The sequence below is a fragment of the Phascolarctos cinereus genome, unplaced genomic scaffold (assembly GCF_003287225.1).
Source record: "Phascolarctos cinereus isolate Bilbo 61053 unplaced genomic scaffold, phaCin_HiC Scaffold_5;HRSCAF=322, whole genome shotgun sequence".
In the NCBI taxonomy this organism is placed as follows: Eukaryota; Metazoa; Chordata; class Mammalia; order Diprotodontia; family Phascolarctidae; genus Phascolarctos; species Phascolarctos cinereus.
Window position 1 is genome coordinate 388,265,514 of NW_027555958.1, and position 26,082 is coordinate 388,291,595.

Here is a 26,082-nt window from a genome sequence, read left to right on the forward strand (position 1 = left end):
AAAGCTTTTTTTTAAATTTTAGATTCCTTCCAATCATAAACATAAAACACAGGCCTAAAGAAGACCAACTTTCATTAAAGCTTTTCTTTCCTAATTCCCTTTTTCCCTTCCTTTCTCTTCCTCTCCCTTCATTCCCTTCTATTTCCTTCCCTTCCTTTCCCTTCTTTCCTTCATTTTCCTTCCCCAGACTGAACTGCACTTATATTCATCTATTCTTAGTTAATTTATTCATGTGACATTTAATATCTTCTGTAGTGTATTATTTTATATTTTTCTCTATATTTTATATGGTTAATTAGTAATTGCCTCTATTTTTGATGTATTCAAAATTTGTCTGATTTATTAATGACATAAATAAATTTTATCACCATTGCCCAACTCAATAGGAACACCATTCCAAATCAAGTCAAATTATGATAAAAAAGTTGACTTTCTTACAAATACTTGAAAATAATATGTTATCCCCTCTATGTAGTGAAAATGATTGAGACATATTAGTTAATTAATATGTTAAAGATTTCACAATGCTAAACCATATGTTAAAAGTCAAGAAACTGAGTTTCAAGTTTGTTGCTTACCAAGTTTTCTTAAGGATTTATATTCCATGATTATTACTTCAATTGTAAAATATTTATCTCCAGTATTTGACATTCTCTCTATATTAATATTTAAAAGACATTATTAAAGTTCTATTGTAATTTTCACTATCACTTGAAAGGTCATTTATAATAGACTCATAGAAAGTTAAAACAGAAAATACCCCCTTATTCTAATTTGCCATTGATATATCCTTCTTACTTTAGGCTTTTAAAATAAGTACAAAAGAAAAAGTTTACAGTATTGGAACTATATCTTAACAGGTATCAGCAGTGGGAAAGTTTAAAAAGTTTTTTTTATATTCTATTTTTTCAATTACATGTAAAAATAACATTTGACATTCATTTAAAAACTCTCTCCCCACCTCCCTTCCCTCCCTCCTAAATGAGAAGGCAAGCAATTTTAATTGTTATACATGTGCAGTCATGTAAAATGTTTCCATATTAGTCATGTTGTGAAAGAAATCATAGGCACCCCCCTCAAAAAAAAAGAAGAGAAATTAAGTTTAAAAGAAAGTATGCTTCCATCTGTGTTGAGACTCCATCAGTTCTTTCTTTGGAGATGGAGAGCATTTTTCTTCTAAGTTCTTCAGAATTGTCTTGGATCATTGTATTGCTGGGAATAGCTAAGTCATTCACAGCTGATCACCATACAGTATTGCTGTTACTTTGTACAACATTTTCCTGGTTCTGCTTATTTCACTTTGCATCAACTCATGTAAGACTTTCCAAGTTTTTCTGAGAGCATTCTGCACATTACTTCTTATAGAACAATTGTATTGTATCATAATCATATTCCATAATTTGTTCAACCATTCCCCAATTGATGGGCATTCCTTCAATATCCAATTTGCCACCAGAAAAGAGCTGTTATAACTATTTTTGTACAAATAAGTCCTTTCCCCTTTTTATTTATCTCTTTGGGATATAGACCTATTAGAGGTGTTGCTGGGTCAAAGGATATGCACAGTTTATACCCCTTTGGGCTTGTTTTCAACTTGGTTTACAGAATGGTTGGACAAGTTCACAACTCCACTAACAGCGTCCCAATTATCCCGCATCTCCCCCAACCTTCATTATTTTTTTTTCCGCAATATTAGCCAATCTGATAGTTGTTAGATGATACGTAGAATGGCTTTAATTTGCACTTATCTAATCAATAGATATTTAGAGCACTTTTCATATGGCTAGTTAGCTTTGATTACTTTGTTTGAAAACTGTTTAATATCCTTTGGTAATCTATCAGTTTTAAAATGGCTCTTGTTTTTCATAAATTTGACTCAGTTTTCTATATGTTTGAGAAATGAGCCCTTTATCAGAGACACTTGCTGTAAAATTTTTTCACAGTCATGATTTCTAATTGTAATTTCCTCCATCTTATTTTCCCCATTTATTCTACTTTATCTCCTTTCACCCCGTCCATCCTCAAAAGTGTTTTGCTTCTGACTATTATCTCCCCTAAGCTGTCCTCCCTTCTATCAATCCCCTCTCCCTCTTTTACTCCTTTCCCTTTCTCCTTTCCTGTAGGGTAAAATGAATTTCTATACCCAATTGAATGTGTATATTATTCTCTTTGAGCCAATTCTGATGAGAGTGAGGTTCAAACATGTCATCTACTCCCCCATGTTCCCCTCCATGGTAAAACCTCTTTTGTACCTCTTTTATGTGAGCTAATTGATTCCATTCTACCTCTCCCATTCCCTTTCTCCCAGGCCATTCCTCTTTGTCACCTTTTACTTTTTTTATTAGATATCATCCCATCATATTCAACTCACACACATGCCCTTTTTCTATGCACACTCCTTCTAACTGCCTTAATAAAATTTGACTTTCAAATACAAAACTCAAGAGAAGCATAAAAAGATAAACAGGAAAGAAAAATCATAAGTGATTCAATAACATTAAGCTATTTTCATTCTTACCTGGGAAGATGATCCTTGTAACTCATAAGAACTCTCTCGTTACATAGGTTAAGAAAATCTATAGTAAATCAAATATAACTTACACACATTGATAGATAAATTTTTGTATAAAATTTATTTATTGAATTCTTTTTGAATTCTAAATGAAAAAGATACTGATAATAAATGCTGGGGATAATAACAGCAACAACAATAATAATGGATATCTATATCTATATCTATCTATCTATAACCTATATCTTCTAAAAACCCATTCAGCTTATGAACAAGAAAGAGAGATGTGGATTGGAAGAGAGTATGCTAAGATGAATCTGGAACTGTTTAAGTGGTTAGAATCGATGGTAGATTGATGTCACTTTAGAGTGGGTTCTAATATAGACTACCAAAGACTTTTGTTTCTTCATCCACTCCTGTTCAACTTTTTTCTTTTTAGCAGATATCAATGAAGGATAAATATCAGTTTTGGTTTCAAGTGACACAAAGTTGAGAAAAATAGCTAACATGCCAGTTGACAGAATTATGATCCAAAATAATCCAATAGGTTAAATGTGATGATTTGATAAAATGAAATTTTATTAAAACTCTAAAGTCATGTATTAGATATAATAGTATTCAAAACCAAGTAGAGAAGTCACATTGGGTAAAATATGAGTATGTATTAGTGCAAGTGTAAAAGTATAGAAGGCTTTTAGTGACCAAGAATAATGTGACTCAGAAAGCAAGAAAGAACACTTTATTTTCAGTTCCTTAACAGAAGTATAGTGTCCAGCATGATGAGTAAATCTCTAAAGTATGTTGACCTGATCAGATGAGATCTGATATATAGTACTCAGTTAATGATGTCACATTAAAAAAAAATTACAATGGGAATGTGTCAAGGAGGTTCAGAGTCACAGTTTTAGAGCTAGAGGGCCCCTGTTAGGCTATATAGTTCAAACCTCTCATTTTGTTTGGATGAGGTAGCTCAGGTCTAATGAGGCTTAGGCCTAAAGTCACATAGGTCATAGCTGTGAAATGTGGGATTTGAACTCTCATCTCCTGTCTCTACATGTAGTCTTCTATCCATTTTATCACCCTTATAGGATTTAATATCATTCCTGAGTTTTTGCTTGTTTGTGTTTTGGAAACTGAGAATAAATAACCTGGAAAATGGTTAAATTGAAGATGTGCAAAGTGTTAATAGAAGAACCATTATTATTTCTAAACATTGGTATCTTTTTTTTTCAGACATATTGAAACTAAATTCCTCAAGAAAGTGACCCAAATATATCAAACAAGAACCATGCCCCAATAGTACGTTGTTAAAGGATGTTGACAAGTAGATTTCAAAAGAACAAACAAGACTATCAACAAATGGTCTCATCTAAATTACACCGAATAATTGAAATGCTAAGCATTCAATATAGCCAAGAATATAAATCACTTGGGAAGGACTCCTTATTAAACAAGAATTGATGGGAAAATTTTGAAGAAATTAATTTTAGAGCAGGATCTTACATATATATGTATGTTTCAAATGGATATGCAGCCTTACATTAATGGTCCCACCATGCATCAAATCAATAAATCAATCAACTTGAGGACAGTGGGAGAAGATACCTTTCAAATCCATGATTTTAATGAAATTTAAGGTGGGTCAAAAGTCTTAGTAAAGTTTTAAGTTTTAATGTGTAAAACTGAACTAAGACTTTTGGAACACCCTATACAAAATTAAAGAAAGAATAGGGATAACAACAAATTAAATAGATATTTTTGAGTATTTAATGTTTTAACATGATTTTCATGAATTCAGTTGTGACTAGAATTAAGAGGAGAAATTTTTTTGTGGAAATATTTGTATCAAGTGTCTCATATAATTATCTGATATCTAGAAAATAGAGAGGGAATTAATATACATAAATAAGGCCAAGAAAATATCCCAAAGATAAGGGATCAAAGGGGATAAAAAAAGGTTCAAAAAATAAAAATAACAGCAGTCATTTTAAAAGATTTAAACTGAAGAAGCAGCCACTGTGAGAAAGCAAGTTCAATGATATTTTGTTTGTAACATTGTAAATTGGTCCAATCAACTGACAGTAGAAAATAATTTGGAATTATACAGGAATAAAAATCAGAGAGAAAAGATATTCTTTCTCTCTCTCTTTCTGTCCCCCTCTCCTTTCTGTCTTCCACCCTCTTTCATTCTTTTTCTGTATGTATGTACATAGACATAAAACTATGTTTATACATATATGCACATATTTGTGCGTAGACATATGTATATATACATGCATATATACAAATATGTAACCACTGTCCCAAAGCTTATTGGTATGGGACTCTTCCTTTTAGTAGAACTGAGTTTTACTTATCTAGATATTTTTAGATCTATGAAAATACACACATAAACATATATACTCACATGTGTAAGTATATAGGTATATATAATATGCATATATATATATATACACACACACACACACACACACACACATATATATATATATACATATCTATCTACCTATATCTATCCATCTTTCTACTTCATTTTATTTGCAATACTTTTTACTGTACCCTAAATGAAACTATGTGTCCATAAATTGGGGAATAGCTGAACAATTAAGGCATGTCAATATAATGAAATTTTATTCAATAAGAAATGTAAAAGATTAAGAATTGAGTGAAATTATGAAAAAATTTCTCCAATACAGAAAGAAGCAAATACTTTCATCCAGATAATTTTATGATATGTACTAATAATGACCCAGACTTTTGTTATTAAACATACGTGGCCATTTGAGACCAAAAAAAAGGAGTCTGGGATCTTTTTCCCCCCCAGCACTAAGAACCAGAGAACAATGACCACAATAATGTAAAGGAAAACAATTCTGAAACACACCAGACCTGTTTAATGCAATTATCAGTCTTTTATCCAGGGGACTAATAGTGAAACATGCCTCCATCCTCACAGAACTGTAATAAAGATTCTCTTTTGGTGGGCTCATTGGAAAATGATAATTCTATAAAGAGAAAAAAATATAATTTTTATTTTACAACATATGAATTAATCTTTTAACAACCTCAAAACTATTATAGTTCTTGTCTAACTACTCTTCCTCCCTTTATTTTCTTTAGTGTCATTTGCACTTCTTGGGCTGATGTTATCCATTTTGATTGTTTATTGTCCTTGTTTCAATTTTAAATGTCTTCCAAGTAATCAATCCTTTTCAAGTTTTTCCCAAAGTTTTTACAATCTAAAATTTTCTTCCACTACAATTTATCTTTCTCCACAAAGTTTAGCAAATCAGTTTATACTATATACCACTGTTGAACTTCACTACTGATTGTCACTTCAGGGCAAGGATGTCATATCTTTTCTCATTAAATCTGTTTTTAGACTGTTTGGCCTACTTTTTATGACAATTGCTTAATATCAATTTTCTCCAGCAAACAGTGATAGTGGCATTGTGCGTTCATATGTTCATTAGCTTTTTTTTGCCATCAGTAGCTTTGAGTATGTAAGCTTTGAGCTATTTTCATTGTAAAGCAAAACATCTCATTTTTATAATGTATTTTAATTTGCTATTGAATGTGAACTCGCTAACAAGTTGTTTGATTGTACAAACAACTGATTTACAAAAACTTCTGCAATGGGAGCTAGTAATTTTTTGTCTGTTAAATATGCATTTTCAATTGTTTGGTATGTTTTTGTTATTTCACAGTATTTATCATATTCTTTGCCTTGAAATCTTATCAATCAATATAAACTAAAATTCAGTCAAAAAATATTAAATGAAAGCAAAACCATGGATCAGAGAGTACTTAGGAATGTTATTGTAAATAGATAGGGTGATGGTAACTGATGGAAAGAAAGCAAAGATATTCAACTCTAATTTGTTTTGGTCTTATCTGCATAGAATGATCTCAGTTCTGGAAAGGACAGATTAAAATAAATGGGCAACATAGAGTTGAAATCTGGGATAATTATCTTGGTGAACCCAAGATAATCAGAGAGTCACAGTTCAGCCTGCCAGGCCTATATTTAAAATAACTTAGACATTGAAATCACTAATGAATGTGAGTAATGAGCTACTGTCAGTGATCTTTTAAAAAATCATGAAGGGTTAAGAAAGTGAGAATATTGTTCTGATTTTCATCAAAGGAAAGAGAATGGGATCATTCAATTATAGACCCACTGAGCTTGAATTCATTCCTGGAAAACTTCTAAAGCATTAGCTAAGACAAAGGCTCATCCAGTAGTGATACTTCATTTGGATGTAAACTGACAATATTCTCAATTACAACAATGCTATGTAGAAACTAGAGTAATCCTGAGCCAGTTCTCTTGAAAGACTGATGTTGTTTAGGAGTTAATATGTCACCAAGGTGTTTGGAGAAATTATTTATGCTTCTCATCTTGTTATATTTTGTTATATCACTCATCATTGTTATATAACTCATGTTCTGAAAGAGTTCTGCACCTGGAGTCAGGAAGACCTGAGGTCAAATCCAATTTCAAAAACTAACTGCTTGTATGATCCTACACAAGTCAATTAATTTTTTTTTTGCTTTTTTCCTTCATCTATAAAGTAGTGATAATGATAGCATCCAAAAATAATTGTTAAATTACTTTACAAAGCATAAAGCATGATCTACATAGTGTCCCAAAAGTTTTAGTGCCATTTAAACCTTACTATAACTTAAACTTAATTGCTAATCATTATATCTTTAAAGTAAATATCCCTTTTTAAATACAAATTGATATTAATTGATTAAATGAAAGTGAGATGCTAATGACAGGTAGCTAACAGTAGGGAGAACACATCAGAATGGGGATTGATGCCAACAACATCAGAGAAAAGAAACTCAATCATTTAGCAGTTCCCCCTAGAATCCCAAAGAAGAAATACAACTTTCATGGCCAGTGAGCTTACAGAATACTTGCACTACATGTACAGAATCATAGTGTCTATGAAAAATAAAACCTAACCTTAATTGTTGGCACCCACTGAGTATTTTGCATATCTTGCCCTGTTTATTCAAATGATAAAAATTTCATTTTGTGATCAAAACATCATTTCCAAATGGACTACATAAAGCTACTTCTTAAATGTATTTTTGAACCTTTAAAGAGAAATGATTTCCCAGCCATTGTAATTGGAAATTAACATTTTTAACTTTGCCAAGTTATTAATTATTAATCAGATATAGCTCTTGTCATGTATTTCAATTTATGTGATGTAATAAATATATTAAAGACAATTTAATACATAATGATACTGAAATGGATATCATATATTATTTGTAAGAAATTATACTTTATTCTGATTACCTCTAAAGCTGAAAGCATCCCCTAATTTTTGTCATAGGTTTTTTTTCCCCCGATAATAAGAAAAAGGAAATGTCTCTCACATAGGTATAACTTAGTTTTCCATTTTGCTTTTGGCTTTTATGATTCAAAATACATCTATTTATTCTATAGAAGAATGCGAGTTACTTAGAAGAAGCAAATACTTTTATATGGTTCATTTTCTAATAGCAGTGACCATGTATATGGGTACTTCTAATACTAAACTGACTCAGAAATTCTCAACTTGATCATATGAAAAGAGATTAGAGCTGGTTTCTCTAGCTGAGTAATGCTTGTTATTCATCTTTTTATTGTGTTTTCATTCTATGGTTTTAAGAAAAGAATCATGTAAATGCTTTAAGTCTTAAAATGTACACTTGCAATGGCTTTTAGAGGTATTGCACTGGCTGTTGTCTGAAAGTCAAGCATTTAAAGGATTATTCAAGCCCATGATGAATTAGGCTCCATTTTAGTGAAGAGAAAATAATAGCACATTTCAAAATGAAAAAGAAAGTCTAAGAATCTACCAATGATTGTAGCAAAATGGCCTAACTAGTACTCAAAATGCAAGCAAAGACCTTCAAGAGGAAACTGGAAGTTGGAGGGTGTCACTGATTACAATGTATCTTAAGTTTCTTGAAGTCTGAAAAACAATGAGATCATAAATACAAGTAAACATACAACATGAGTAAATATGTGAAGATATGAATGAATGAATAAGTCAGCTTTTGACCATTGTTATGAAGGGGAAAAAATAGTTATCCTTGGCAAGACAATACAACCACGGGAAAAATGATGAAAAGTTTTTATCCAAAGTTATACCAAAAATCATTATCAGAAGAATTCAGATATCCTACCTTACTAATCAGTGTCAAACATCTACATCAAACATATTTAGAACTTTTATTTTTAAATTTCTTGCTGGCTTGGGAATTTTATCCTCTTTGAGGGAATGTTGAACTCTGATAAGCAAAATAATCATACTTACTGAGAATCACATTTGCCAAAGTCATTCATTAGCTTTTCACAGGAACAAACATCTACCTGTAGCAGTTCTCATGCTGCAGCATGTGCCTTTCTTCTATTAGCTTCTTGACTATTTAGATACCATCCTGGTGACTGTTTTCATTAGGTGTGTTGATAACAGGCATCCTTGCTTTACTTCTGATTTTCTTTTTCTTTTTGGAAAGGTCTGTAACTTTCTCCATTATACATAATGTTTGCTATGGTTTTAGATAGATATTATTTACTCTGTGAAGGAAATGCCCATTTATTACTATGCTTTCTAGTACTTATTAATGAAGATAAGTATTGAAATCCATCAATAGACTTTTCAGAATCTGATATAATCATATTATTTGCATATATTTTCTGAATGATAGAATTCCCTTATTAATCCCTCTGGTACTGAAGGCTTTATATCTCAACCTTTAGGAGTTCATTTATGGCTTATTTATTTTTTTCCAATAGGGGATTCTTTAAATAATCTATTTCTTTTGTTAATCTGAGTATTTTTAATTTAAGCATGCATTTATTTGTGATGAGCTATCAGTTTTATTACATAATTAGGTACATTAATTTATGATAGTTACCTTAAATTGTGATTTTTCTATTTTTATGGACATTTTCATTTTCTCTTATTTTAAAATTAACTTTCATCTATTTTGTTCATTTTAATGCCTCCTATACTTCTACATTATTTTTCAATTTTATTACTCATTTATGCATTTTAGACTTTCTACCTTGTTTTTTAGTAAGGTATTATTTATTTGCTATATTCAATTTTTTGTATGTACTCCCAATTCATGATTTGTTCTTGTTGTCTTTTGTTCATGAAAACATTTAGAGATATTAATTGTACCCTTCACAACATCTTTACCTTTAATGCATCTCATAAATTTTTGCATATTGTATGATTATTCTCATTTTCTTTGATGAAATTTTATATTATTTCTATAATTTATTCTTTGACCCAAAAGTTACTAAGAACTATGGTATTTAGTGTGCAATTAATTTTAAATTTTTACCCAACAGGCTTTTACTGAATATAATTTTTATTTCTTTTTTTATTAATTCATTTTAATTTATCAACAATCACTTCCATATGCTTTTGAGTTGTCAATTTTTCTCCCCCTTCCTCCCCTTCACTCTCCCCAAGACAGTGCACAATCTGATATAAGTTTTACATTTACATATCCATGAAACATATTTTCACATTAGTGAAGTTGTAAGTAAAAATTAAAACCAGTAGGAGGAACCATTAGAAAGATGAAACAAAACTCAACAGAAGGTAAAAAAAAAAAGTGATAGTGATTCGACTTCCATAGTTCTTTCTTTGGATGTGGATAGCATTTTCCATCCCGAGGCCTCTGGAGATGTCTTAAATCCTTGTAATGCTGAGAAGGGTTCAGTTTAACAATATTAGTCATTGCATAACATGGCTGTTATTGTGTACAGAGTCCTCTTGGTTCTGCTCACTTCACTCAGCGTCAGACCACATAAGTCTTTCCAGGTTTTTCTAAAGTCAGCCTGTTCATCATTTCTTATAGCACAATAGTATTCCATTACATTCATATACCACAACTTGTTTAGCCATTCACCAATTGATGGGCATCCTCTCAATTTCCAGTTCTTTGCCACCACAAAAACAGCTGCTATGAATATTTTTGTACATGTGGGTCCTTTTCCCATTTGTTTGATCTCTTTGCGATATAGCCCTTAGAAGTGCTATTGCTGGGTCAAAGAGCATGCACATTTTTGCAGCCCTTTGGACATAGTTCCAAATTGTTCTCCAAAATGGTTGGATTATTTCACAACTCCACCAACAATGTATTAGTGTTCCAATTTTCCCACATCTTCTCCAATATTCATCATTTTCCTGTTTTGTCATGTTGGCCAATCTGATAGATGTGATGTGGTACCTCGGAGTTGTTTTGGTTTGCATTTCTCTAATCAATAACGATTTAGAGCATTTTTTTCATATGACTATAGATGGCTTTAATTTCTTCATCTGAGAACTGTCTGTTCATATCCTTTGACCATTTATCAATTGGGGAATGGCTTGTGTTCTTCTAAATTTGTCTTAATTTTCTATATTATAATTTTTATTTCACTGTGATCTGTAAATGTATTGTCATTTCTGCTTTTCATACCTTTTGGTAGTCTCCATGTACAGTGACAAGTCCCATTTTCCTTTATATTTCCATTGCTATATACATATAATTCCTAATACTTTCTCAAGTTCCACTCAGATCTGTAATTTCTTTCTTATTTGTCCTTTGTTTAGACTTATCTTAGTCTAGAAAAAAGTTCCCTCATATTCCCCAGAATTAAAGTTTTGTGTTCTATTTTTCTCTAATTCAATTAACTTTTTAAAAGCATTTTTTGGGAGAGAGGTTGAAGTTTGATTTTTTCCCCCAGCCCCTCACTGGAACTCTATGTTAATCTTTGTGGTTAACATGTGCCACTTCTTATTTTTTATTTTTTATTTTTAGGCAATTGCAGTCAAGTGACTTGCCCTGGGTCACACAGCTAGTAAGTGTCAAGTGTTTGCCTGAGTTTGGATTTGAACTCAGGTCCTTCTCTGACTTCAAGGCCAGTGCTCTATCCACTGCACCACCTAGCTTCCCCAACATGTACCACTTCTAAACAACATGTTTTTGGAGTTCTTTTTTCTAACCCACTTTATTATCCTTTTTCCATTAAATGGGTGGATTCATCTCATCATACCACTGTAATCATTATTAATTATGCATGTCATGGCACCTTGTCCTCTTGGTCTTTTTCAGCATTATGCCTCAATATTCCTTTTTACAAATGAAAAGTTGATAAAAAAGATTTTGCTCAAAACTTGTGATCTCTATGGGAAATGGCCCATTTTTACTGTTGTGGTTCTCCTCTTCCATTTCCCTCTACTGAACCCAGGTTTTTATTTTTTTTCTTTTTCGTCTGTACCCTGTTTATGTTCCTCTCTCTCACACTGGCTTTTGTTTAGTTTATGACTATTTCCTTACCAATTCTACCCTCCCTCTGAAATCCCTCTTTGTCTTTCCCTTTGCCTCTGTCCCATTTCCATTTTGAAATTAATACATATTTATACCATAACATGTATGTATATGTGTGTGTTGGGGAGGGAGGATTGCGTAACTGTGTTAAATCTTCCTTTATCCAGTTCAGATGAAATTAACACTTCTCTCCACACTCATTTTCCATGTTGAAGCTTTCTTCATCTTATGTATCTCTATTTTGTGACACTGGTTTCCCTCCTCTTCTACTTCCTTTCCTTTGTGTCTTATCCTGAGATCATAAAAATGGAAGAAAACTACCCATAATTGCCATCATGTTTAACATGTTCTATGACAATTTATATTATCATTCTCAGCAAATATTTTAATTTCCCATTATAGCATTTAAAAAAAATCTCCACTTGTCTTGCAATTGAACAAAATGTGTACCTCTCTATCTTTCTCCTGGTTCCCAACTTTTCATTTTAAAATGTCTCCCTAGGGAGTAAAATCAAGGACTTGCTTGAGTGCTCCCCCAAACCTTTCCAAATACCTGTAAAAAATGGCTGTAAACAAATTCTGAAGCAGCAGAACCCACAAAAAGACAGAGTGAAACAAATTTCCAGCCTAAGATAACCTGGATGGTCTAAGGGAAAGGTTTGTTGCACCAGGCTGGGAGAGGAACATACTTCAGCACGGCTGCGTAGGCAAAGACCAGGCCTCAGCTAACCTGGAGCAGGCCTCAGGGGATTGATTCACCAGCAGCTGCAGTAATTTCCAGACTTCTCAACCCACAAAAGCCAAAGACAGTTTAGAAGCTCAGTAGGAAAAGTCTCTTGGACGTGAGTGAGAGAAGAGTGTTGTCTGGCCTCAGTCCTGGCAGAACCCTGGAGTGGCAGTTGCATCAGGAGTCTATGGCCCACAGACAGAGGGGGGATATAATGGCTGATCAGAGGATTGAACGGATGTATTTGCTGGTGCTGAGAGAGAATTCTCTTGTTTTACCTATGTCTGGATCTAGGTCACAGTCCTGGGTGGTGGTCCTGGGTCAGGGAGGAGCATTGGCTTGGTAGAGCTGTGGTGGCAGGTGGAGAGGGAATCCCCCTCACAGTTGCAAGGCAGGAAAGTGCTTGTGGTCCCTCACAGACCTGAGCCCAGACCAGGAAAGAAGTAAACACCTTGCTCTTGATCATACCACCTTGGAAGACTAAAGATTTACAGGTCCCTAGAAGTATCTCTGAAAACAGCTGAATAAACCCCCCAAAGCTTGGGACGGAACATCCTCCAAAATGGAAGCAGACCCCTACCTTAACAAATTGCTTAAAACTCAAGTAATTGGCTGTGAACACGAGCAAACAGCACAAAAAATGTGATACTATAGAATCTTACTTTGGTGACAAAGACGATCAAAACATACAACCAGAAGAAGACAACAAAGTCAAAGCTCCTACATCCAAAGCCTCCAAGAAAAATATGAATGGGGGGGGGCGGAGCCAAGATGGCAGAGTGAAAGCAGTGACTTGCTTGAGCTGTTCCCCAAACCCCTCCAAATACTCATAAAAAATGGCTCTAAACAAATTCTGAAGCAGCAGAACCCACAAAGAGACAGAGTGAAACAAATTTCCATCCCAAGACAACCTGGATGATTGATCATAAAGGTGTATTGCACCGGGCTGGGAGCGCAGCACAGCGCGGCATGGGCGTGCAGGCCGCAGCAAACCTGGAGCATGCCTCAGAGGACTGAATTGCGGGCAGCTGTGGAGGTTTCCAGACTCCTCAATCCACGAATGTCAAAGACAACTTAGAAGGTCAGTGGGAAAAGTCTGTGTCTGTCAGTGGTCAGAGAGGAAGGCGGGGTCTCAGCTCCATTCCCCAAGAGCTGGTGGTGGTGGGGGGGCAGCTGCTTCCCAAGCTTCCGGCCCACAGACTGAGGGGGAATCCAGTGGCTGATTAGAGAGGGACTGCAGGGATATCTTTGCCAGTGCTGAGGCAGGAATCTCTTGCTTTGCCCATGTGTGGATCTGGGTCACAGTTCTGGGCAGCAGTGCTGGGGTGAGGAGGAGCGCTGGCATGGTGGAGCTTGTAGTGGCTGTGGAGAGGAACCCCTCCTCACAGTTACAGGACAGAAAGGAATACCTGTGCTCACAGGTCAGGAAAGGAGTAAACACCTCACCCCTTATCATACCACCTTGGAAGAACTGAAAATTTACAGGTCCCTACAAGTATCTCTGAAAACAGCTACACAAACCCCTGAAACTTGGGACAGTACACTCTCCACATTGGAAGCAGACTCTTACCTTAACAAGGAGTTTAAAACTCAAGTAATTGGCTGGGATCATGAGCAAGCAGTGCAAAAACAGTCAGACTATATTATCTTACTTTGGTGAAAAAGAAGATCAAAATGTACAACCAGAAGAAGACAGCAAAGTCAAAGCTCCTACATCCAAAGCCTCCAAGAAAAATATGAATCCGTCCCAGGCCTTGGAAGAGCTCAAAAGGGATTTTGAGAAGCAAGTAAGGGAAGTAGAGGAAAAACTGGGAAGAGAAATGAGAGTGATGCCAGAAAATCATGAAAAACAAGTCAACAGCTTGCTAAAGGAGACCCAAAAAAATACTGAAGAAAATAACACTTTAAAAAACAGCCTAACCCAAATGGCAAAAGAGGTCCAAAAAGCCAATGAGGCTGAAGAAAATACTTCCTTAAAAATTAGAATAGAGCAATTGGAAGACAGTGACTTTATGAGAAATCAAGACACTGTAAAACAAATCCAAAAGAATGAAAAATTAGAAAACAATGTGAAATATCTCATTGGAAAAACAACTGACCTGGAAAATAGATCCAGGAGAGAGAATTTAAAAATTATTGGACTATCTGAGAGCCTAGACATCATCTTTCAAGAAATTATCAAGGAAAACTGCCCTGATATTTTAGAACCAGAGGGCAAAATAGAAATTGAAAGAATCCACAGATCTCCCCCTGAAAGAGATCCCCAAAGGAAAACTCCTAGGAATATTGTAGCCAAATTCCAGAGTTCCCAGGTCAAGGAGAAAATATTACAAGCTGCCAGGAGGAAACAATTCAAGTACTGTGGAAACACAATCAGGATAACACAAGATTTAGCAGCTTCTACATTAAAGGACGCAGGGCATGGAATATAATATTCCAGAGGGCAAAGGAGATAGGATTACAACCAAGAATCACCTACCCAGCAAAACTGAGTATAATCCTTCAGGGGAAAAAATGGTCATTCAGTGAAATAGAGGACTTTCAAGCATTCCTGATGAAAAGACCAGAGCTGAATAGAAAATTTGACTTTCAAATACAGGACTCCAGTGGAACATGAAGAGGTAAACAGGAAAGAGAAATCATAAGAGACTTATTAAGATTGAACTGTTTACATTCCTGCATAGAAAGATGATATTTGTAACTCATGAGAACTTTGTCAGTATTAGGGTAGTTGAAGGAAAAAAATTGTATGTATGTATATATAGATAGATAGAGGGCACAGGGTGAGTTGAAGATTAAGGGGTCATATCTGGAGAATAAAATTAAGGGATGAGAGAGGATGATACTCGGAGAAGAAAGGGAGAGGTAGAAGGGGGTAAATTATCTCACAAAAAAAAAACAGAAAAGAAAAGTCTCTCACAGTGGAGGGGAAACAGGGGAAGGTGAGAGGGAATGAGGGAATCTTATTCTCATAGGATTTGGCTTAAGAAGGGAATAACATACACATTCAGTTGGGTATGGAAATTTGTCTTACACTACAAGAAAATAGGGGGAGAAGGGGACAAGAGAGCAGGGGATGATAGAGAGGAGGGCAGATTGGAAAAGGGTGTAATCAGAAGTAGATACTTCTGAGGAGGAACAGGGTCAAAAGAAAGAATAGAACAAATGGGAGGGCAGAATAGGATTAAGGGAAATAGAGTTAGTTTTTCACATGTCCACTATGGAAGTGTTTTGCATAACTGCACATGTACAACCTATATTGAGTTGCTTGCCTTTTCAATGAGGATTCGTGGGGGAGGAAGGAAGGGAGAGAATTTGGAACTCAAGGTTTTGAAAACACATGTTTTTAAAAAAAAGTGTTTTCACATGCAACTGGGAAATGGGAAGTACAGGAAATGGGGTGCAGAGGTCTATCCTGCTCTTCAGGAAAATGGGGAGGGGAAGGGGATAAGAGAGGGGAGCGGGGAGAGATAGAAGAGAAGGCAGACCAGGGGAAGGGGTGTTCAGGGTGCATGCCGTCTTGGGGTGGGGGGAGGGGTGAGAAATTTGGAACTCAAAAACTTGTGGAAGTGAATATTGAAAACTAAAAAATAAATAAATTCATATGAAGAGAAAAAAAATTTAAAAAAAAAGAAAAATATGAATTGGTCCCAGGCCATGGAAGAGCTCAAAAAGGATTTTGAAAAGTAAGTAAGAGAAGTAGAGGAAAAACTGTAAACAGAAATGAGAGTGATGCAGAAAATCATGAATAACAAGTCGACAGCTGGCTAAAGGAGACCCCCCAAAAACTCTGAAGAAAATAACACCTTAAAATATAAACTAATCCAAATCGCAAAAGAGGTCCAAAGAGACAATGAGGAGAAGAATGCCTTAAAAAGTAGAATTGGCCAAATGGAAAAGGAGGTCCAAAAACTCACTGAAAAAAAATAATTTCTCAAAAATTAGAATGGAGTAAAAGGAAGCTAATGACTTTATGAGAAATCAAGAAGCAATAAAACAAAACCAAAAGAATGAAAAAATAGAAGACAATGTGAAATATCTCATTGGAAAAACAACTGACTTGGAAATTAGATATGGGAGAGTTCATTTAAAAATTATGGGACTACCTGAAAGCCATGATCAAAAAAAAGATCCTAGACATCATCTTTTAAAAAATTGTCAAGGAAAACTGCCCTGATGTTCTAGAACTAGAGGGTAAACTAGTAATGGAAAGAATCCACCGATTACCTCCTGAAAGAGATTCCCAAAGGAAAATTCCTAGAAATATTATAGCCAAATTTTAGCCAGATCAAGGAAAAGCTATTGCCAGCAGCCAGAAAACAAAACAAAACAAAACAAAACAAAACAATTCAAGTATTGTAGAAACACAATCAGGGCAACACAAGATTTAGCAGCTTCTATGTTAAGGTATCAGAGATAGACAGGCAATGTGGTATAGAGATCTATCCTGCCCTACAGGAAAATAGAAGGGGAAGGGGAACAAGAGAAAGGGGGGCATGATAGAAGGGAGGACAGATTAGGGGAAGGGGCATTCAGAATGCATGATGTCTTGGGATGGGAGGAGGGGAGAAATGGGGAGAAAATTTGGAACTTAAAATCTTGTGGAAGTGAATGTTGAAAACTAAAAATAAATTAATAAAAAAAAAGTCTCCCTAGTCCTACCTAATGACCTTTAATCAGGAATGCTTAGGAAGTCTCTATTTTGTTAAATCCTTTTTTTTTTTCTCGACTCTGTAGGATTATGTGTATTTTTCCCCTCCATATGACACCACTTATGTAGTGAGCTTACGTTGCTGGAGTCTCAAAGACCAAGGTATTTTCTAAGAAAAGATGTATTTTCTTTAATCTACTCTCATCAGCAACGATGTCTAGGTTGGAAGACTGGTGTTTGGTTGAGCCCTGCTGTTGCACTTTTAAAAAGTATGGTCAATCTCTGCTTAGTGCTCAGTATGTTGGGCAAGACAAGGTCCTATTTCTGTAGGGATTGGTTAATCTTGTTTCTCGTGGTTCAGGCTCAGGCTTCCTGGATACTAAGTTTAGCTGGGGTTGCCAAAATGCTACTCAGGACTCCTCTTCTACTATGTCCAGGGCTCTTGGCACCCTTGAGGCTCTTTTTTTACCCTTGCTTTCTGTACAAACTCCTTAGCTGTCACCACACTTGGAGAGGTTTTTTTTTTTTTCCTCATGGCTATGTGGCCAAGAATCCCCAATCCCTTCACTTGCTGTCCTCTGGAGCACCCAAGAGTGATGTCATTGATTGAGCATCTGCTTTGGAGTCAGGAAGATGTGAATTCAAATCTAGCTTACAGCACTTACTATATATCCTATCTTCTTCAGTTTCCCCAAGTATAAAATCCAGATAATAATAAACCCCACTTCCCAGGGTTGTTGTGAAGATCAAGGAGATAATAGTCTAAGTGTTTAGTACAGTGCCAAGAATATAGCAGTAGCCTAATAAAGACTTCTTCCCTTCCCCACCCTCTTTCTCTTGTTACACGGTTCAACTCTTGCTGTGAGATTCTAGGCTATGGCTGAACTATGTTCTACTCAGACCTCCTTTCCTTTTGCAGAGTTTTGGGGTATTCCCTCTTACTAGCCTCTTTCCAAGGGATTCTGAGGCTGTTCTTGCACTAGGATTTCTGTAGGATTTCTTTCTCTCCATAATGCACCAGGGTGCTTCTTGCCTTACTTCTCAATATGGCTGCTTCCATGTTGGATTTCTGCAACTGGGCTCTGGTCCCTATTAAAAAAAAAGATTTGGCTTGGAGTTGATATCAATACTTCCAAGGAATGAATGTCTGAATAAACAAGCATTTATTAAATGCTAAGCATTGGGGATACAGATACAAAAATTAATATAGTCTCTGCCGTCAAGAAGCTTAGATTCTAGTAGGTAGAGACAGCATATCTATATGGTGTCAGCAAGTGATATTTTTGTTTGGAAAGTTACAGGGATGATGATTGGTACCATAGGTGAGCAGAATGACATCCTTTTCAGGATCAATGGCAGAGTTGATTTGATTAAAATCCTGGAGTTTGCTACACAGTGGTAGAGGAAAAGGGCAATAATAGAAGCTCCCCCCACTGCAAGGCTAGATACCTAGAAATGAAAGCATTCCATCCCCTAGGGCTTGTTTTCTTCTCTTTGGGAAATGTTGACTGGTAAACAGAAATCCTAGGAGTGAAATAAAGGATGGTTGATGCCCTAGTCAAGAGAAGAGGTTTGTTTATTCTTTATTTGTTGCTATTTAACCTTTGCAAAACAGTGTATTGCCTCATGGTCCCAGTGCCAAAATGTGATGAATAATTACATGGTACCGGGATTCTAAGTAACACCCATAGCAGCAGGCAGCATGGGGGAATTTTGCTGCTAGGTCTTTACTTGCAGGAAGTCATTAAAAGATAAGTGAAAAAAAACTAGTCAGTTCGCTTAGTAGTTGGAGTTCCACCCTCTGGAATCTATAGGCCTATTTATTTGGGGAAAGCAGGAACAGATATGTATATGCAGTATTCCCTCATGTATTTATATATTTCTTGCAAATCATTCCCAGAATTACAATAGAAGAATTTTTCCTGTCTTTTTATTCTATTTAGGAAAAAAATGGCTACAAATAAACTTAACCCTTTCTGAATGAAATACCTTTCCATGCCCCTCCCTTCCATGAACTTAATTGTTGAACTTCATAAAATCAAACTGTAGTCTATTTGTGCTCCCTTAATGCTTTTCTTCCCTTTGGAAGATAGCATTATGTTCCAGCTGTGCATCTACTGCAATTTTGTCTTCCAAAATGGTTGATACTTAGTCTGAAAGTGGTGATTGAATCCAGGTGCAGATCATTAAACTTAGAACTTAGTGCTTCAACCCCCCTCCCCTTTCCTCTAAATGTCTGAAAGATTGTACAAGCTACTTTCTACATCTTGTTTGATTACAATGGTCCAGATGACTAAAGAGAAAGTATAGTTGCTTTGTAATATTGACAGCCTTGATCAGCTAATACAGTAGTAAAATATAGATTTATCTCCATAGAAAAATAGACTTTTTAAAAAACTAATTCTGTGTTTTAAGTAAAGAAAGAAAAAAATAGAAGGATTGAGGCAGCTGAATCATAAGTGAGATTTGTGCATCAGGACACAACATATTGCAAGAAAGCAAAATATATTGTGCTGCAGTGAGGATGATGAAATACCGAAGAGTCCCATAAACTATAATTAACAGGGTATCAAGGATTTATAAAGCTGTAATGCCATAAACTTGCTATTCATAAATTAAATGAAGCTCTGCAGTTAGAGGGCTCAAATTTTCCCCCCTAAGTTTTCTGAAATAAGTGAATGATTCCTCTGAAATGATAAAACATTGAGCCTCATTTAATACACTCTTAAATTACTGTATATTTAAAATAAAGATGCCGGGAAAGGAATGCTTCATTTTTATGTGCTTTTAATGTAACCAAAGTAATACAAGGCCTAAATTGACAACATAAATTTCAAATAAGATTGGGAGTACATGCTATAAATCAGATTAGAAAAGAACACTCTCAATCTGAAAGCATTTAGAGATAATGTTTCCTGGTTTATCCAAAGAAGAATTAAGTTTTAAAAAGCTTTGACTTTGGTAGCATGACAATACCTAATTACCAAAGTTCATTTACTGGACCCTTTGTGCAGTGGAAATCAGAACCAAGAGAAAGTGATTTGAATTCAGGTTGCAGCTATTTATTGTTTCAGAATCCTATAAAAGACATTGGGCGATATTCTACTTTGGTCAGCGCCTATGCTGTTCAGTTGTTTCAGTCATGTCTGACTCTTGGTGACTTAATTTGGTGTTTTCTTGGCAAAGATAAAGGAGTAGTTTGCCACTTCTTTCTCCAGCTCATTTTACAGATTAGAAAACTAAGGCAAACCAGGTTAAGTGACTTGCCCAGGGTAATGAAGCTAGTAAGTGTGTGAGGCTAGACTTAAATTCAGGGAAAGAAGTCTTCCTTATTCCAGGTTTGTGCTCCTAGCTGGCCAGAGACAATACCTATATTATGAAATTAATATGACATGATGTGAAAAAGGTTTTGAGATGGTCAAAGAAAGTGATTTGGGGCAGTTTCAAATTTGTGCCCCAAGGCCCTATGTTCCTGAAATATGTCACTGTCTGTATTGTTAAGAGGCATTTTCTTTTTCATTCTCACTGGTAGATTGCATGAAGCTGTGAGAAGATGGTTCCTTATTTCACAACTCCATGACTAGTCCTCACCTTTGGGAAAATTATATATTCACCTTTGCCAAGAGGTACTCACTGGCATCGGGTTCCTGAATTTCTAATGATGTGCAGGACATTATGAACTCTAGAGTCCTTAATACCTCTAAGACTCTGAGAATCATTACAAAATAGTCAATAGATGCATGCCATTGTTAAAAGTATAAAGCAATCATTGGGCCTCTTCTTGGAAGGATCCCTGGATTTGCCTAGTCAGTAACACCCTTTCCCTTAGCCCAATTTTATCCAACAACTTGTTAGTGCTTTTATCATGCACATAATCATGTGTTCTTGTGTATTAGTGATACCTATTAACCTGGGTTCATTCATGAATTATATTAGGCTTCATGAAAGGGACAAGCCTCAACCTTTTTAAATTCTTCCTATCACCTAGAACAGTTCCTTATCCACCAAACATTAATTTAATAGAGTTATCTTTAAAATTAAATCTTTTTTTTCCCTTTTGGAATTCCTAGGAACTGAAGAGTACTTACCACCAACAATAACTTCAGTGCATGTTATTTGTTATTAAACAATATGTAGAAAGACAATTTTATATGTAAATGGTTAATAATTTTATAATTATACCATTTATGAACAAAGCATATCAAACTGTTAGAGTACACTGAAATCTAGTTCTAATGAATCAGTATTGATTCAAATTATCCTTGAGTCCTTAATGCCTTTACTGGTGGAATGGAAACACTGGCAGGTGTTATGAAGCTTACTAATTGGCCCAGTAATGGACCAACACTCACTCCTCTCTCTCTCTCTCTCTCTCTCTCTCTCTCTCTCTCTCTCTCTCTCTCTGTATATAAAACACATACACACATTTGTGTGTTTCTTAGATGATGAATTAATTCAATGTCACAACAATTCTCAGACTATCAACCCGGTCATAGAGGAGTTGCAGTTTGTATTTTTTGAATGAGTACTCACACTGTCTTCACATATATCTGAGGTTGAAGTGAAGCAAGTCTAATATAATGTATTTTAAATATATAAATCAATAAAACTTGACCACCTAGATAGGGCAGATAGAAAAGACAACATAACCCCAAATAACGTCATAAATGACAAGAACTAAATGAGAGAAAAGAGAAATACTATCAGTGGTTCAAGGAAACAGGGATCATTGTCAACTTATCAAACCAATGGAAAAACTAAATAGTTTTGTGATGTCCTAAGCATCTCTGTGACTTCAACATCAACCACATCTATACCTGTACACAGGCAAGTTCTGTAATAATAAAGTGCCAGCAAAGATTATGAAATATCTCAGAGACTATTAAACTATAATTAGCGAGGCAACAAGGATTTATAAAGCAATTATAAAATCATCTCATAAGCTTAATCATTCCAGATAACATGGCTCTTCCCTCCTTGCTCCAAAACAGGAACCAAGATGGATTTTCTTTGTTATTAGTAACTATAGAGGAGAAAGGGGAGAGTGAAGGTCCCTCAGCAAGTGCTAAGAGTACTCATGAATGCTAAAGGAAAAATAAGGAAACCACGTTAATGGAGAATGAGATATAACACCATACTAGGAACATAGCAAGTACTCAGCAAATTAGTACTTATTGAATTGCAATGAACTTTTAAGAAGTCTTCCCATGTAATAGGACACAAAAACCTCAAAATCAAATCTGCCTATAAAAAGGCAGAAATATTAAACGTATCATTTTTAAGTCATAATGCAATAAAATTACATTCCACAAAGAGTGATGGAAACATAGATTAGAAATTAATTTGAAACTAAATAATCTAATCCTAAATAATAAGTGGGTCAAAGAACAAATCATAGAAACAATCAATAATTTAAAGAGAATGAGAACAATGAAACAACATACCAAAATTTTATGGGACGCAGCCAAAGCAGTAAGTGGGGGAAAATTTATTTCTTTAAATTCTTCCATCAACAAAATGAAAAAAAAAAGTACAGACCAACGAATTTTGGATACAACTAAAAAAACCTTTAAGAGCAAATTAAAAATACCCAATTTAGTACCAAATTGGAAATCCTGAAAATCAAAGGTGAGATTAATAAGATTAAAAGTTAAAAAAAAGAAAAATCAAAAATAAACAATTGAACTAATAAATCTAGGAGCTGGTTTTATTAAAAAAAAACCCAATAAGCTAGATAAGCTATTGGTTAATTTGATTTTTAAAAAAATGAGAAAGAGTAAATCCAAATATCCAGTATCAAAAATGAAAAGAGTGAAATCACCACCAATGAAGAAGAAATTAAAGCAATAATTTGGAAATATTTTGCCCAGTTATATGTAATTAAATCTGACAAGATGAGTGAAATAGACGAATATTTGTGAAAATGTAAATTACCTAGATTAACAGAACAGGAAATAGGATGCCTAAGTAACCCCATCTAAGAAAAAGAAATTGAACAAGCCATTAATGAACTCCCTAGGCAAACAATCCCTAGGGACAGATGGTTTCATGGATGAATTCTACCAAATATTAAAAAATAAACAATGAATTACAATACTATTTAATCTATTTGGAAAAATAGGTAAAGAAGGATTCCTACTGAAGTCTTACTATGACACAAATATGGTGCTGATACCTAAAATAGGAAGAGAAAAACCAGAGAAGGAAAATTATAGACCAATTTCCCTAATGAATATTGATGCAAAAATTTTAAATAAAATATTAGCAAGGCAATTACAGCAATATGCCACAAAGGATTATACATTATTAGCAGGTGGGATTTATATCAGGAATGCTGCCTTTGTTTAATATTAAGAAACCTATCGATGTAATTTACCATATCAATAATAAAATCAACAGACATCATGATTATATCAATAGATACAGAAAAAGCTTTTGACAAAATACAGAACCCATTCCTATTAAAAATAATGGAGATTGTTGGAATAAAAGGAGCATTCTTTAAAATGATAGGTAGTATCTATCTAAAACCATCAGCAAGCATTCATTATATGTAATGAGAATAAGCTAGAAGCATCCCAATAAGATCAGGTGTGAAGCAAAGATGCTCATTTTTACCACTATTATTCAATATAATATCTAAAATATTATCTATATCAATAAGAGAAGAAAAAATAAGGGATATGAATATGCATAATGGATGGGACATATAGGGTGATCCAGCAAAAAGTGAATGAGAATTGCAATACAGAAAGAGAATGGGCTAAGAGAAGCATTAAGAAACTTCAGGGAGGAGATACTGAACAAGAGTAAGATTCCTTTTCTTCATGTAGTTTTAGTGAGTTTTGTGGTTCTGAGGTGCAATACAAGAAGTAGCACTAATCTCCATTAGATGTCATTTATGTTGTCAGGGAAAAGAGCCTAAGAGGCACATAGTTTGGGGCAGGTCTCTAGTCAAAATTCAGGTGTTGAGGACAAAGAAGGAAGATCTACCATAAGGATATGCAATTGCTAGTCTAGTTTTTGTGTTCTACGTTTGCTAAGCCATTAATTGGAGATGGTGTTGGCAGCCAAGACCATTAGCCCTAGTCCTGATCAATGGCTGATGCCGTTAAAGGAAAAAAAAATGAACATATCTGGCATATATAAAGGTCCACAAGACAGAACAAAATACAAGGTGGGAGTTATCAGAAAGTGAAGCAAACAAGATTTATTGAAGGGAAATACTCAAAAAAAGCAGGAAGAGTCAAAGAGATAAAAACAGGTCAGATCTCTGGGGTCTCAGGAGAAATAGATTAACCCAAACTGGTAAATCCTAGAGGATTTCTACACAGTTTCTCATTTGGGTCAAGCAGCGCCATCCTGGAAGTAGAAAGCCTGGACCTGGTGTATAGGTCAAAATCTGGGACTAGCACTAATTCATGCTGGGGGGAATACCTAGAAAATTTTCAACTAATTGATACTCAAACTCAATATAACTGTTGGAAAAGGGGGTTTTCATCATCACTGCCATAGTTACTTTCAATGGAGTGACTCAGGAAATTTTAGCCTCATCAGCAGCTTCTTCATTTTGTAGGTCAGTGAGGCAACTGAAGTCCATATGATGTTCGACAGTGTCAGTCATTGTAGAGAGTTCATGGTGAATGAGGAAGGAGAAATACACCTGTTAGCTTTAGAAATGAATACAAAATGGCAACAGAAACCACTTTCTGGGATCAAGAAACAATGCACCATTTTTCTTCACTCTTAAGCTGTTGGTACTTTTCATTTGAGCTATGGTCACTAAGATTTCATAAGATTTCATTTCAGCTACTGTATGACTAAATCCACCAAATCCATTACAGTGATTTGTTTTCTTCTGTAGATAAACTACAAGTTGTTTGTTTCCCTTCACCCCTTTCTTCTCTGTCACCCATTCTTGCCATACAACTATCTGGTTAGTTAGCATTTAAAATTGGTAAATTTTGTTCATGTAGATGAAAACACTACAGAAATCTTTCTTATAAAGGGAATCAATCAGTCACTATATGAACACATAATTTTTAAACATAGTGAACATATGCATTGATTATACACACACACATATACATATATTATGTGTGCGTGTATGCATGTGAACGAAAGTACACAATCACAAATGTACTTTTATCTATATTTAAATTTGAATGCAACCAGCGTACTATATAGCTACTCCATATTGGCTCCCTTTATCCATTCTCACAGGTTTCCTCTTTGACTTTCAATTGTGCTTCATTTTACTCCCATGCATATGCTCATGCTATGCTTCTTTACTTACTTCTTTGTTTCTGCTTAGACATAGTCTGCCTATTCTTGAAAGAAATATTAAAATGACGTCTTTAGGAATCCTTTTGCATATTCCAGGAGAAAAAAATAAATTTACCTTGGAACTGACAAGTAAATTTGAATTCAAAAGTTTCATTGTGTATATATTAAAGAATTAGCCTCAATACTGCCATGACTTTTATTTCTGTTTCAGTTTACAATGATATCCCTCTTTTTGGATCTTCTACTGACTTTATATAAGCTGCAGTTGTTTTAATGTGTTTTTATTTCATTTACCAAAGTACCTTACAAGCATTTAGAGAGGAAAGTAAAAGGACAAAAAACAGACTACCAAAAAAATGAAGAAAAAAATCTACCAAGATTTCCTTTATAGAAAATTAATTTTTTTTCTAAAATAACAGTAAAGCCACAGTATTTAGACTCTAACATCACAGTTACTCATACAAGGAAATAGGAATGACATTAAAGAAAACGAAGATGGTAAGTGTAAACCAAGTATACAGTATCCACACGCGTGGTCCATATAGTATTAGGAGGGCAGGGGAAGGG